Here is a 15,553-nt window from a genome sequence, read left to right on the forward strand (position 1 = left end):
AATAGTTTCAGTTGCAATTCTATAGTTATAATGAAGCAATGGGTTATATTTAAATAGTGGCAACATAGTATGTCTTTGGACCATGGGAGGAAACCTTCACACATATTGTAATAACATACAGGGCCTGATTCAACAAGGCAGGCATGTTGAACTCAATGGGCATTTGTTTTAAAACAATAAAAATACGAATACGACATACGAATGCCCGAATTCAACAAGGAGCAAATGTAAAGCTATGTATGAATTTTGGTGTAGGTCTGCTCAGCTCTACTACACAAGACCCGGCAGGATACATCCAATTCCTATGTAATATAAATTTGCTTAAGAATCACAGAAAAAAAACCCTATTTAATCAATGTCACCCGGAGACATCCACCTGAAAATCATTCCTGTTTTTAGACCCTCCAATATGACCCATTTCATCAATATTCTGCTTCTGAAATTCTCTTTTAAGGAGCTTCCTACATGAGAACTTCCACCAAGTACTAACTACTCGGCTCCAGAACTATTCTATTATAGACTATTGCACGCATCCATTTCCACCCAGTACTAAATACTCTGCTCCTGACTTCCCACTTACAGAGCCTCCAACATGAGGACTTCCACCATGTACTAGCTACTTGGCTCTAAAACTTTTCTATTATAGACCCTCCAACACATCCACTTCCACTTGATACTAAATACTCTGCTCCTGACTTTCCTCTACATAGCTTCAAACATGAGGACTTCTACCAAGTACTAACTACTTGGCTCCAGAACTATTCTATTTTAGACTATCCCACGCATCCATTTCCACCCGGTACTAAATACTCTGCTCCTGACTTTCCTCTTACAGAGCCTCCAACATGAGGACTTCCACCAAGTACTAACTACTTGGCTCAAAAATGATTCTATTATAGACCCTCCAACACAACCAATTCCACATGGTACTAAATACTCGGCCCTGAACGTCCCTCTTACACTGCCTCCAACATTAGGTCTTGCATCAAGTACTAACTACTCGGCTCCAGAACTATTCTATTATATACCTTCCAACACATCCACTTCCACCCGGTACAAAATACTCTGCCCCTGAACATCTCTCTTACAGTGCCTCCAACATGAGGACTTCTACCAAGTACTAACTACTCGGCTTCAGAACTATTCTCCTACAGACCCTCCAACACAACCACTTCCACCTGGTACTAAATACTCTGCTTCTGAATGTCCCCCTTTATTTACTATTACAGCAACCTATGATTGATTTATTGAGGTCTTAAAAAAATAATTCACATGAATTCATTAATTCAGCCCAGATAAGTGTTGGAACATACATGTGTAGTTTGGGTGCAGAGCATTTTGTATAGGGTGGAAGTTGCCATGGTGGAGGGTCTATGCTCTAATGTGAATCCACTTGCTGGTCTATAAGCAGGAACTGAAGGTTCAAGCAATGAGCTATTATATCTTCTGTAAATACACAAGTTTGCTGACTGTTGTGCCAATCTACTACTGTTACCTATCTCAACCACTGCATAAAAAAATGTGAATTATGCTCCCTGTGCGGATATCTTGTGACGTGCCAAAACAGATGCATGTACCATGTCGCACAAAAGCTACATTCAGGCATTATCAGCTATGTTATACTGCACTCACAAGTGACTGTACGTAATAGCATGGCTCGCTGCTCTCAGCTTGTTTAGAGTGATATTTCTGTCAGTGATTTGGGCATGTTTTTATCTCACATATTCTGCTTCACTTGAAGCTTTTTATTTGACAGCTATTTCCTTTCCCAGAGAAGTTGCCAGGACTGTATCATGAAATTCCATGTATTTGAAGTGAAATGTTTTCTGGAGGAGTAGGAGTCTGGAAAGTAGATAGACAGGGAAAAGTAGGCGACACTGTGGCAGGTGTCACTTGTGGTCCTATGCGATCTGTGGAGGAGTCACACATAGTCTGGTACACAGTCTACTTATAACTATGTTCACACGAACCCATTTCAGAATATATCTTTTACCCAAATTGTACACCTCCAGAGCGCTTGTCACTGGAAATGATCACCCCATAACCACGGCACGGTAAATGTAACATCCTGACAAGCCAGAAGAGAAACGGCACTCAAAATGATTTATTAAACAACCCAGAAATCTATAGAATACAGAATACATATCATAATCAGGCACGTCCATAAGTTTTTCACATGCTATCACTTACCACAATACAGGTGTATAAGCCTGATCAAAGGCTAGTTAACCTAAATTGAAATTGATCACATTCTAAGAGACAGGGGTATATTTACTAAACTGCAGGTTTGAAAAAGTGGAGATGTCGCTTATAGCAACCAATCAGATTCTAGCTGTCATTTTATAGAATGTACTAAATAAACGATAACTAGAATCTGATTGGTGGCTATAGGCAACATCTCCACTTTTTCAAACCCACAGTTAATATACCCAATTGTGTATCATTAACGCGTGTTTCCTAATTTTCTCCTTCCTCCACCTCCAGTCCCAACACTCTGACCACCCATGCTCTACAATAAATGACATGAGCACCTTCCTACGTATTAATGGTATCAGCCATCATGATTCTATTACAGTGATTGCAGCAAAGAAGGTCATTGTTGTCACACTGCAAGTCTTCCTGCAATCAATTACATATTCTGCAGTGAGCAGAAGTGGAACTACGCCCAAAACTGAAAATGAAATTTGGTATCAAAAACAACTTACTGGATTCATTTACCTTTTGCCAATGTTATTACTGGTTTGTTGTTCAGATTTTTTTACATTCAGTTTTACTTTGCCTTCCCTAAGATAATGTCACAGTTCACTTGAGATCTGTGCTACTCTCACCATCAGAAGCAAATTTTCAGGCCATTTTCAAGACATTCTTTTTAGCATGCCCAGAACACACATCCAGAGAGGAGATTTGGAACCCGTTACTCCTTCAACGCTGCATAATAAGCCAATAGTGGGGTTACTAGGAAGCTATTGGACCACGCAATCACCTGCCTCTGCTTTCTCCACCTATAAACCGCCTATATACATCCCTATGTTGGAAGGGGCAGGAGCAGTTGGCTCCCCTGGGGCCTGTGGAGTATCCATTATAGCCCCCAGTAGAAGGGGCCCCAAAACAGGTCTTGCCCCACCCCTTTCTAGCACCACTGCACACATCTGTTGTGAACTAGGTATGTCTATTAAATAACGAGATTGATTAAATAACTCACCTTTATTTATTGGTATTACAAATTTAATGTTTGTCCCCTTCAATATACTCCCCATTTGCACTAATACATCGCTGTAATTTTGTTTTCCACTGGTCGAAGACATGGAGCTAATCAATTTCTATCACTTGTTTCAACAAATCTGCCGTTTTCTTCTTTACAGCATCAGCTGACTCAACATGTGTCCCTTTAAGCACTGATTTAACTTTTGGGAAAAGATAAAAATCGCAAGGTGCTAAATCGGGCGAATATGGAGAATGTTCAAGTGTAGTAATGTGTTTGTCAGTCAAAAACAGCTTCACAGAAAGTACTGTGTGAGCAGGCGCATTGTCCTGGTGAAGAAAGTAACCATTTTTCCATAGTTGCTGCCGTTTCTTTCTCACTCTTTCTCTCAGCTTTTGCAAAACTTACTTATAATAATGCTGATTAACTGTTGTGCCTTCTGGAACCCATTCTTCCAAAATTACACCCTTGATATCGAAAAAAAAAATGAGTATTTCTTTGAATTTTGACTTGCTTTGACAAGCTTTTTTCATTCTTGGTGATGACGGTGTTTTCCAGTGCATTGACTGTCTTTTGGTTTCAGGATCGTACTGAAAGTTCCAGGTCTGATCACAAGTGATTACTTTATGAAACAGGTTTGGATCTGTGTCACGTTGCTGCAGAATGTCAACACAACATTCTTTACAATGTTCTTTTTGCTGTGGTGTGAGAAACCTTGGGACCATCTTTGCACAAACTTTCGTAATGATAAGATCCTAACGCAAAATTTTCCAAATGGTGTCTGTCACTCACCGGACTGTGAGTGCTTCTTCCCGGACTATTAGGAACCGTGGACGTCCTCTATCCTGAGGGACTGCGCATGCGCAGCCCTTTCCAAACCTTCAGTGTATGTTCCTTTAACTTAATTGGCAGATCAGGCAACCTCCCTATATTAAGCACCTGTGGTCAACACCACGTTGCCTGATCTTGGAGTCTCATTCCCCATGAGTCTCTGAAGGTGTTCCTGTGTTTCCTTGTTTATTCAGCCCAGCTGATTCCTGTGGTTTCCAAACCACTTCTACCTCTGTGGTTTCCAAACCACTTCTACTACTGTGGTTCCCATACCACTTCTACCATCTACTGTTTCATCGTGACTGTGAGCTGATTCCTATCCGCTGCCTCCGTGCACTACAGTCTTCTAATCACTTCAACTCTACCATGTATCATTGGGACTGTTAGCTGATGCCTATCCGCTGCCTCCGTGCACTACAGGCTTCAACCACATCCACTCACCTGTTCATGATTGTGACTGCCAGCTGATTCCTATCCGCTGCCTCCGTGCACTACAGGCTTCAACCTGCAACTCGTCTGTGTTTCATCATCGTGACTGTTTGGCTGATTCCTATCCGCTGCCTCCGTGCACTACAGTCTTCAACCTGCAACCCGTCTGTGTTTCATCGTGACTGTTTAGCTGATTCCTATCCGCTGCCTCTGTGCGCTTCAGTCTTCAGTCCTTGTCAACTCTACCGTGTTTCCTTGAGTCTGCTGCCACTATTGCTACCCGCTACTCTCCGTGATCATCTGTTCCAGTTCAACTCTGCTCCGGTGTCCCATCGTTACTGCACCTGCTGGTTGCTATTGGTTACCTCCGTGTTCCCGCAGAGACCCGCTGCTGTTACTTCTCAGCGCTACTCTTCCATCTACTGCTGATCCGCTCTCCACGCCTTCCTGTGTTCCCTGCTGGTCTACCTACCTGTGCGCTGCACCTGCTAGACCCCGGCTTCACCCATCCAGGGACTTGTATCCTGCTGGCCTCCTGCCCTTCAGGTATCTCTGCACTCCTGTCTGACTGCCTTCTCCTGAACCACGGTATGCATACTTCCCATTGACTGTTCTGTGTATTGCATACCTTGCTGGACTGTGTTGGTTCTCCTCTGGAGTGTACTATCCGCTGACTCTACTGCCATCATTGACTGTGTTATCTCATGCCGGATTACTTCAAGAGACTTTCTATATTGGCAGTGTTGTTCAGTCATTTATACATTTATATTGTGCATATTACTGTGGATCAAAGTCAAGGTGCCCGTGTATATATTGTGTTGCAGTCTCTCCCCGTGCACCTCCTCACATATATATTCAGTGGTACAACTTGCTAGTGGCAGACCACTGACTCCTGTTTACAGTTTCACCTGTCTCAGTATCCTCTCACATAGCAGTGGTACAACTTGCTAACGCAGACCACTGACTCCCCGGATACCTCCACTTGGATTCCATTCCTTCACTCAGACAGCGGTACAACTTGCTATCCGCAGACCGCTGACTCTCATCACCTCCTCGTTTCTGTTGGACATTCCTCCTCACTATAGCAGTGGTACAACTTGCTACCGCAGACCACTGACTACCTTCACGTGTCCTTTGTCCATACAGTTCCTCGTGTATTACTATCTCCATATTGCCAGTGCTGCTAGTCATAGACTTTCCTGAGCATCTCATCATCTGCTATTTCCTGTTCCGTGATCACCCTGCTACCAGAGTACCATATTACCATCTATACTGCTCTGGTAAGCCTATCACCTGGTGATCCCTGGGTAAAGACTCCTAGTGCCCGTGACAGTAAGATCAGGCCATGACAGACCCAGATACGGAACCTACCGCTAAAGAGATGCTGCAGCATCTGGTCAGCCGTGTGGAGCAACAGGATGCTCGCCAACAGCTGTTACTTCAATGTTACCAATCGTTAACCTCCCAAGGAACATCTGGACAGACTGTTACAGCTAGTATTGAAGCTCCTGTGCTTTCCTCCGTTTCCCCAGTGCCATCCCAGGTGTCTACAGCTCCTACGCTTCACCTGCCTACTCCGTCAAAATATGACGGGGACCCCAAAACTTGTAGAGGTTTCCTTAACCAATGTTCAGTCCATTTTGAACTCCAACCTCAAAATTTTTCTACCCATCGTTCCAGAGTGGCCTATCTTATCTCATTGTTTTCTGGACAAGCCCTGGCTTGGGCCTCCCCTCTGTGGGAAAGAAACGATCCAATTCTACAAGATAGTGCCAAATTCATTTCCACGTTCCGAAGTGTGTTCGATGAACCAGGTCGTGTGACCTCCGCTGCTTCCAGCATTCTTCGTTTGCGACAAGGCTCCCATACAGTAGGACAGTATGTCATTCAATTTAGGATCTTAGCCTCTGAACTTCAGTGGAATACTGAAGCATTAGTTGCCGCCTTCTGGCAGGGGCTCTCCGATAAAATTAAAGATGCACTGACTACCCAAGAGCTTCCTTCGTCACTAGAAGATTTGATCTCTCTTTGCCATCGTGTAGACATGAGATTTCGTGAAAGAGAATCTGAGAAAACAACTTCTGCTAAAGCACCTCTTCGTTTAAACCCTCAATTTCGTCCAGCTCCATCCTCTGTGATTCCCATGGAGATAGGACGTTCCAAATTATCTTTAGAAGAGAGGAAACGAAGAGTAAAGAATAGACTCTGTATCTATTGTGCTGATTCCACACATATGCTCAGTTCTTGCCCTAAGAAATCGGGAAATGCCAGGCCCTAACTAGTTCTGGAGAGGTGAAGTTAGGGTCCCTGGAGTCCTCTCCATTGTCTATGAAATCTAAAGTCTGCGCTTTCGATGTTACGATTTCCTTTGCTACCAAATCCTTTGAGTCACAGGCATTGATTGATTCCGGAGCAGCAGGGAATTTCATTTCTAAATCACTAGTGAATCAATGGTCCCTACCAGTGATCACTTTAAAAACACCCATTACTGTGACGGCTATAGATGGATCACGTCTCATCAACGGTCTCATCACCCAGAGTACGTCTCCAGTAACCCTTCAGATTGGTGCACTACACCATGAAGAAATTTCGTTTTTAATTCTTCCAGTTACGACAAGTCCGATTGTCTTAGGCCTTCCATGGCTTCAGTGTCACTCTCCCCAGATTGACTGGCGCACTCCTCAAGTTATGTCTTGGGGGTCTGAATGTCACCATCGTTGTCTCTCTCAAGTTATTCCTCTTAAAGTACAGCAATCTTCCATCTCATCTTCCTCCCCGGGACTCCCTCCTCAGTATGCTTCATTTGCCGATGTGTTTGATAAAGCTCAGTCTGAACGTCTTCCTCCTCATCGTTCTTGGGATTGTCCGATCGACCTTCTACCTGGCAAGACTCCTCCCAGGGGTCGGGTCTATCCTCTCTCGTTACCTGAAACTCAAGCCACATCTGAGTACATACAGGAGAACCTCCAGCGTGGGTTCATTCGACCTTCCACCTCTCCCGCTGGAGCTGGGTTCTTCTTCGTCAAAAAGAAGGATGGATCATTACGCCCTTGTATAGATTTTCGTGGACTCAACGCCATTACTATCAAGAATCGGTATCCCATTCCGCTGATCACTGAGCTATTTGATCGCATCAAGGGAGCTCGGATATTTACTAAGTTGGATCTTCGTGGTGCCTACAATTTAATTAGAATCCGTTCCGGTGACGAATGGAAGACCGCGTTTAACACCAGAGATGGGCATTACGAATATTTAGTAATGCCCTTCGGGCTGTGTAATGCCCCCGCGGTTTTCCAGGGTTTCATCAATGAGATCTTTCGGGACTTATTATATGTATGTGTCGTTGTCTACCTGGACGACATATTGATCTTCTCACAGGACCTGCCTTCTCATCACCAACATGTGGCAGAGGTCCTCTCCAGACTACGGAAAAACTCGTTGTTCTGTAAATTGGAAAAATGTTCATTCGAGTTACCCCAGATTCCATTCTTGGGGTATATAGTTTCCGGAGTTGGCCTGAAGATGGATCCAGACAAAGTAAATGCTGTACTACATTGGCCTCAGCCAACTACTCTTCGTGCCATCCAGCGTTTCTTAGGTTTTGCCAATTACTATAGACGCTTCATTCAAGACTTTTCATCCATTGCATCTCCCATTGTGGCCCTAACTCGGAAAGGGGCTAATACTAAGCAATGGTCATCTGAGGCTCTCCAAGCCTTTCAAATCCTCAAAGAGGCCTTCTCGTCTGCTTCCATTCTGCGACAGCCTGATGTGACACTCCCCTTCTTCCTAGAAGTAGATGCCTCTAATGTGGGCTTAGGAGCTATTCTCTCCCAACGCTCGGAGCAACAAAAATTACATCCTTGTGCCTTCTACTCTCGGGGTCTTCTGCCCGCAGAGAAAAATTATACTATCGGGGACAAGGAGTTGCTGGCCATCAAAGCTGCATTAGAGGAATGGAGATACTTGTTGGAAGGAGCTCGCCATCCGGTGACGATCTTCACGGATCATAAGAACTTGTCATATTTGCAATCTGCTCAATGCTTGAACCCTCGTCAAGCAAGATGGTCTCTTTTCTTTTCCCGTTTTGAATTAATTATAACCTTCAAACCAGCCGCTAAGAACAAGAAAGCTGACGCTCTATCTCGAGCTTTTGTGACGTCCTCTGATGTAGAAGAGGTTCCCAACCATGCTATACTAGACCCCAAATGTATTTCTCTGGCTGCTTCATCCACCAAAATGCTACCATTTGGGAAGACCCTTGTGCCTCCTACTCTGAGGAGGAAAATCCTTTCGTGGTTCCATGCCTCTCGTTTTTCTGGACACGCCGGTGAACACAAGACCTTTGAGATTCTCTCTCGTAGTTACTGGTGGCCTTCAATGAGGAGAGACGTCAAAGAGTTTATTGCTTCCTGTGATTTATGTTCTCAGTTCAAATCCTCCCGCAGAACTCCAGCAGGGTTGCTGCGACCACTACCCATTCCGTCCAAGCCTTGGACCCATATTAGTATGGATTTCGTTACTGATTTGCCACCAAGTAAGAATCACAATACTATTTGGGTAGTGGTAGACAGATTTTCGAAGATGGCCCATTTCGTCCCTCTGTCCGGGTTACCTTCCTCGTCTACTCTGGCTGAACATTTCATTAAAGAAATCTTCCGCATCCATGGATGTCCGTCTGAGATTGTGTCGGATAGAGGAGTACAATTCGTTTCCAGATTCTGGCGGGCCCTTTGTAAAACCTTGGGCATACGATTAGCACTCTCATCTTCTTACCATCCGCAATCTAACGGACAAACGGAACGAGTCAATCAAGATCTTGAGACTTTTATTAGGATGTTCTCTTCAGCCAACCAAGACAACTGGGTAGAATTGCTCCCTTGGGCTGAATTCGCCCATAACAACATGTACCATGAGTCATCATCCAAAACTCCATTCTTTGTGGTCTACGGTCACCATCCGTCTTTTCCGGAATTTCCTGCCCTCCCGCCCACCCAAGTTCCTGCTGTGGAGACTGCTTGTCAGACCTTCAAAAATATCTGGTCTCAGGTCAAAACCTGTTTAAAGAAGACATCTAACAAATATAAGTCTTTCGCAGATAAGAAGAGGCGGGCTATTCCACCACTAAAAATTGGAGATCGTGTCTGGTTATCCACCAAAAATATTCGTTTGAAGGTTCCATCTATGAAATTCGCCCCTCGTTTTATTGGTCCATATAGGATCATTCAAGTTATCAATCCAGTATGTGTTAAACTTCTTCTTCCTAAGAATCTTCGGATTTCCAATGCCTTCCATGTGTCCTTGCTCAAACCTCTCATCATCAACCGTTTCTCGACTCCTTCCTCAGCACCGCAGCCAGTTCAAGTTCATCAGGAGGAGGATTTCGAGATTACTGAGGTATTGGATGCAAAAATTTCGCGAGGAGTCCTCCGTTTCCTCGTTCATTGGAAGGGCTTTGGTCCTGAAGAGCGTTCATGGATCAAAGCTGAAGATCTTAATGCTCCTGCCCTTCTGAAGAAGTTTTATTCCAAAAATCCGGACAAGCCCGGTTCCAGGCGTTCTGTGCCCACCTTTAAAAGGGGGGGTACTGTCACTCACCGGACTGTGAGTGCTTCTTCCCGGACTATTAGGAACCGTGGACGTCCTCTATCCTGAGGGACTGCGCATGCGCAGCCCTTTCCAAACCTTCAGTGTATGTTCCTTTAACTTAATTGGCAGATCAGGCAACCTCCCTATATTAAGCACCTGTGGTCAACACCACGTTGCCTGATCTTGGAGTCTCATTCCCCATGAGTCTCTGAAGGTGTTCCTGTGTTTCCTTGTTTATTCAGCCCAGCTGATTCCTGTGGTTTCCAAACCACTTCTACCTCTGTGGTTTCCAAACCACTTCTACTACTGTGGTTCCCATACCACTTCTACCATCTACTGTTTCATCGTGACTGTGAGCTGATTCCTATCCGCTGCCTCCGTGCACTACAGTCTTCTAATCACTTCAACTCTACCATGTATCATTGGGACTGTTAGCTGATGCCTATCCGCTGCCTCCGTGCACTACAGGCTTCAACCACATCCACTCACCTGTTCATGATTGTGACTGCCAGCTGATTCCTATCCGCTGCCTCCGTGCACTACAGGCTTCAACCTGCAACTCGTCTGTGTTTCATCATCGTGACTGTTTGGCTGATTCCTATCCGCTGCCTCCGTGCACTACAGTCTTCAACCTGCAACCCGTCTGTGTTTCATCGTGACTGTTTAGCTGATTCCTATCCGCTGCCTCTGTGCGCTTCAGTCTTCAGTCCTTGTCAACTCTACCGTGTTTCCTTGAGTCTGCTGCCACTATTGCTACCCGCTACTCTCCGTGATCATCTGTTCCAGTTCAACTCTGCTCCGGTGTCCCATCGTTACTGCACCTGCTGGTTGCTATTGGTTACCTCCGTGTTCCCGCAGAGACCCGCTGCTGTTACTTCTCAGCGCTACTCTTCCATCTACTGCTGATCCGCTCTCCACGCCTTCCTGTGTTCCCTGCTGGTCTACCTACCTGTGCGCTGCACCTGCTAGACCCCGGCTTCACCCATCCAGGGACTTGTATCCTGCTGGCCTCCTGCCCTTCAGGTATCTCTGCACTCCTGTCTGACTGCCTTCTCCTGAACCACGGTATGCATACTTCCCATTGACTGTTCTGTGTATTGCATACCTTGCTGGACTGTGTTGGTTCTCCTCTGGAGTGTACTATCCGCTGACTCTACTGCCATCATTGACTGTGTTATCTCATGCCGGATTACTTCAAGAGACTTTCTATATTGGCAGTGTTGTTCAGTCATTTATACATTTATATTGTGCATATTACTGTGGATCAAAGTCAAGGTGCCCGTGTATATATTGTGTTGCAGTCTCTCCCCGTGCACCTCCTCACATATATATTCAGTGGTACAACTTGCTAGTGGCAGACCACTGACTCCTGTTTACAGTTTCACCTGTCTCAGTATCCTCTCACATAGCAGTGGTACAACTTGCTAACGCAGACCACTGACTCCCCGGATACCTCCACTTGGATTCCATTCCTTCACTCAGACAGCGGTACAACTTGCTATCCGCAGACCGCTGACTCTCATCACCTCCTCGTTTCTGTTGGACATTCCTCCTCACTATAGCAGTGGTACAACTTGCTACCGCAGACCACTGACTACCTTCACGTGTCCTTTGTCCATACAGTTCCTCGTGTATTACTATCTCCATATTGCCAGTGCTGCTAGTCATAGACTTTCCTGAGCATCTCATCATCTGCTATTTCCTGTTCCGTGATCACCCTGCTACCAGAGTACCATATTACCATCTATACTGCTCTGGTAAGCCTATCACCTGGTGATCCCTGGGTAAAGACTCCTAGTGCCCGTGACAGTGTCTTTGTCAATGTTCACGAATTCAGCTATCATTCAAACACTGAGTTGGCGGTCATTTCGAACAATCTGACTGATTTTTTCTACATTTTCTTCGGTTCTTGAAGTGCAAGGTCGTCCAAGGCGTTCATCATCTTCGACATTCTCATGTCCCTCGCTAAATCTTTTGTGCCACTCAAACACACGCGCACGAGACAGGCAGTCATTCCCATAGGCCGTAGTAAGCATTTGAAAACTTTCTGTTGGTGTTTTGTGCAATTTTACTAAAAATTTCAAACTGACACGTTGTTCAACTTTTAAACTTAGCATTTTTTTCGGCACTCTACAGAAATCACAACCAAACTAAATGGCGACTCACAATCAACTGAACGTCATAGAGTGTTGCAGGTTGTCATGCAGGTTCAGACCGATTCAAGGTTACTACGTATGTAGTTATAACCGGTTCTGACTGCTTTGTTTACTAGGTGGAATCACAGTCTCGTCATTTAATAGACATACCTCGAATGTTACTATAGAGACTAATAATTTTACAGCAAAGCACAGTACAATAATATGTTTGTCATTATATGCACCACCAACACAACTATGAATGGTCACTAAAAACAAAGTGGGCCTGATTCATGTTTAGACGCAAACTGTACCCAACTTTCCTTTAAAAGACACGCACGAAACTTAAGCATAGTTCCGACCACGTTCAAATACAAGCGGATCCAATATATGTTTTCATTTGAATCTGGGTATAACTACTCTCTGCCTAAACACTACTTTCCAAATGTAGACAGACAGAACAGAGTGCAGGGTACGAATAAGCATATGTTCAATATAAAGTCCCACCAGAACGTATGCAAAAAACAAAAACAAAAAATATTAAATAAATTAACAACTTTTAATATTGTAATCTATATTTCTAAAAAAAATGTTTTACATTTTTTTAAACAGTAAATACATAAATGTGGATGTTCTTAATGTGTACTATACATACAATGCATTTTATAGTATATCTTCCTTGCATACATGTGTTGTGTGCTATCAAGTGGCACGCGTAACTGTTGTTTTTAATACAAAGACTATGCTGTGACAGTCATTGTCACTTACACCTCCCCTGTCGCTGGTGCAAATGATGTGGCTAAAAGACACATATTTATGAGAAACCCAGTACTTGAGTCGCTATATCTGTGTTGGCACGCCCTTACTGTTATTTGCCTAGGTTCATCCACCCCTTCCCTTCCACGTTCCATCCTTAAAATCATAAACAGTCGTGTCATTTGCGTTCAGACAAGGTCCGTTTCTGAACATGCACAAGGCTATTCCACACAAGATACGGCACACAGATGAATCAGGCCCAGAATGTGCAGTTTATTAACATAAACCTTCTAGCTCACTTATTTTAGTAATATGCCTCTGTTTTGTAGTGTGAAATCAAGTGTGCTTCTTTTTCTGTTATTGCAATTGTAGTGCCCTACAAAATAAAATATTTCAGTAAATAGTATAATACAGTACAATAGGCATATATAGTAGAGTTGTATATAGAGTTGAGACAAATGTGGACAGAATTGTTCAGTGGAACTTTGTAGCCAATTCTGTAAAAGTACAAGATAAGAGGGTCAGCGTGGCGTTAAAATCCACCAGTGACCAAGGAGGAGGACTGCCTACATATACCTGTATTCCAAGGAACTCCCCTCATCTTTTCAGGGCTCATCTCCAGAAACACTACCTACAGCCAGAAAATCACAGGAGCAGTGTGAGTGAGCAGTGGTGTAGGTAGGAGCCACGGTGCCCGGAGCAAGGGCATGCCCCTCCCAAGAATTGCGCCAGGAAGGATACGTCACCAACAAGTGGGGGCGAAACACATTTACTTTAGGCTGAAAGCGAACAAAAAGCAAATGTGTTTATTGGGGGGGGGGTTTCCACACACACCACAAATAAATTCTCCAAGTAACTCCATTGTAGACTATGAACTTTTTTGATTTATTAAGTATTCTTATGTTTATTATATTGTGATGGAGCCAATTCTTTTATGATTGTTTTTCTGCCATGGTAGACTGTTATATATATATTGAGTTTATTTTCTTGTAATGATGCGTGCAATACTGCAATACTTCTGTGAATATACCTCTATTTATTATATTAACCACTTTCTACTATATATATATATATATATATATATCTATATATATATATATCTATCTATATATAGATATATATATATATATGTGTGTGTGTGTGTGTGTGTGTGTAGTGTTTATTCTTTTTTACTGACGTGTGCAATACTGCAGTACTTCTGTGAACTGCAGCATAGGAGTGTGTTTTTTTTTCTTTACGTGTTTAATTTAAAATTATTCAAAGCAACAGATAATATATTTGTGTTCTTCTATATGCCAGTATATAGCGTTATTAAATGGTGCATTTAAGTCATGGGTGCACAAGGAACTTCTGTCCCTTTTGTTTCTTTACTTAACTCCAACCAGGATCCTATCTATGTGCAGTTTGGTTTATGTTTTCCCTGTGTTTATGTTGGTTTCCTCCGGTTGCTCCAGTTTCCTCCCTCACTGCAAAAGCATACTGGTCAGATAATTGGCTTCTGACTACATGGGCCCTAATATATACTGTATGGATTCACTTCAGTCCCTGCCCCCTCCTCCATATATCCTTTGCACAGCTCAGTGCATTACATACTTCCCAATAGTCCTGATTTCAGCAGGACTGGCCCGATTTTAGGGCTCTGTTCTGCTAACCCACCCAGGGATATGTCTTGCCGGTGGGAACGTTGGGGTGAAGGAAGATATCTAATGGGCAGCCTTGCACTTTACATCACTAGACCGTCCTCTGGGGGCATGGCCACACCCCATTGTGACATGACTACACCCCCTGTTCCGCTGCCGGGGAATGACATGATGGGAGGTATGGTATTATGATGGCACTATTTAAATAATAATAATAATAATAATAACACATATGTAATATTTTATACCTTATATGTAATTGGCGGCTGTATTTATGTCTTCATGAGTTACTGATTCTCAACACTTTAATTTCAAGCTGTTTTCTATATTGAAAATGTAAAATCCATAAATTTCTGTCTTCATCCTCAGACATGTCAGTTTCTGAATTCCAGTTAGTTGATCTCTTCAGGCAGTGCTCAAAGTGAGGGGAATTTCAGTCAGTAGTAAACAAAATGTGTAAAGACAGCTCATTTTGCTGTCAGATAGGCCTCTTTCATATAGTGTGCCCCTTAGAAGTTAATGTCTGATCTGATCACCAAACAACAACATCCTACACTACAGAAAGTGTTTAAACGCTAAGGGTTGGCACCTCACCACCGCACCACCTTCCCTTTTACTTTCAAGCTGTCTAAGCTCAACTCAGAGTCCTGAAATAATGACACGGACACATGTTTACATTTTAAACAGAAAATGGTGGCAACGAAAGCCGATGCAGTAACAGCTACCAGTCAATGCCAATGAGAACTTGTGGTAGCCAGGCGGCCCGAAACCCCGGTGCTATTGTAAAGGTGTTAGAAAAACTCTGCTCCTTCTGGCCTCAGAGACACTATTACACAAATGATACCACGAGCACCTACACAAGTGACCCTGAAGAGAAAAATAGCGAAAAAAGAAGACTACTGCGGCCGAACATAACACTTGTGCCCATGTGTTAGACCTCTGGCGGCACTGCTTTCCCTCAGAAGAAACTG

The sequence above is a fragment of the Mixophyes fleayi genome, chromosome 6 (genome assembly GCF_038048845.1).
Source record: "Mixophyes fleayi isolate aMixFle1 chromosome 6, aMixFle1.hap1, whole genome shotgun sequence".
In the NCBI taxonomy this organism is placed as follows: Eukaryota; Metazoa; Chordata; class Amphibia; order Anura; family Limnodynastidae; genus Mixophyes; species Mixophyes fleayi.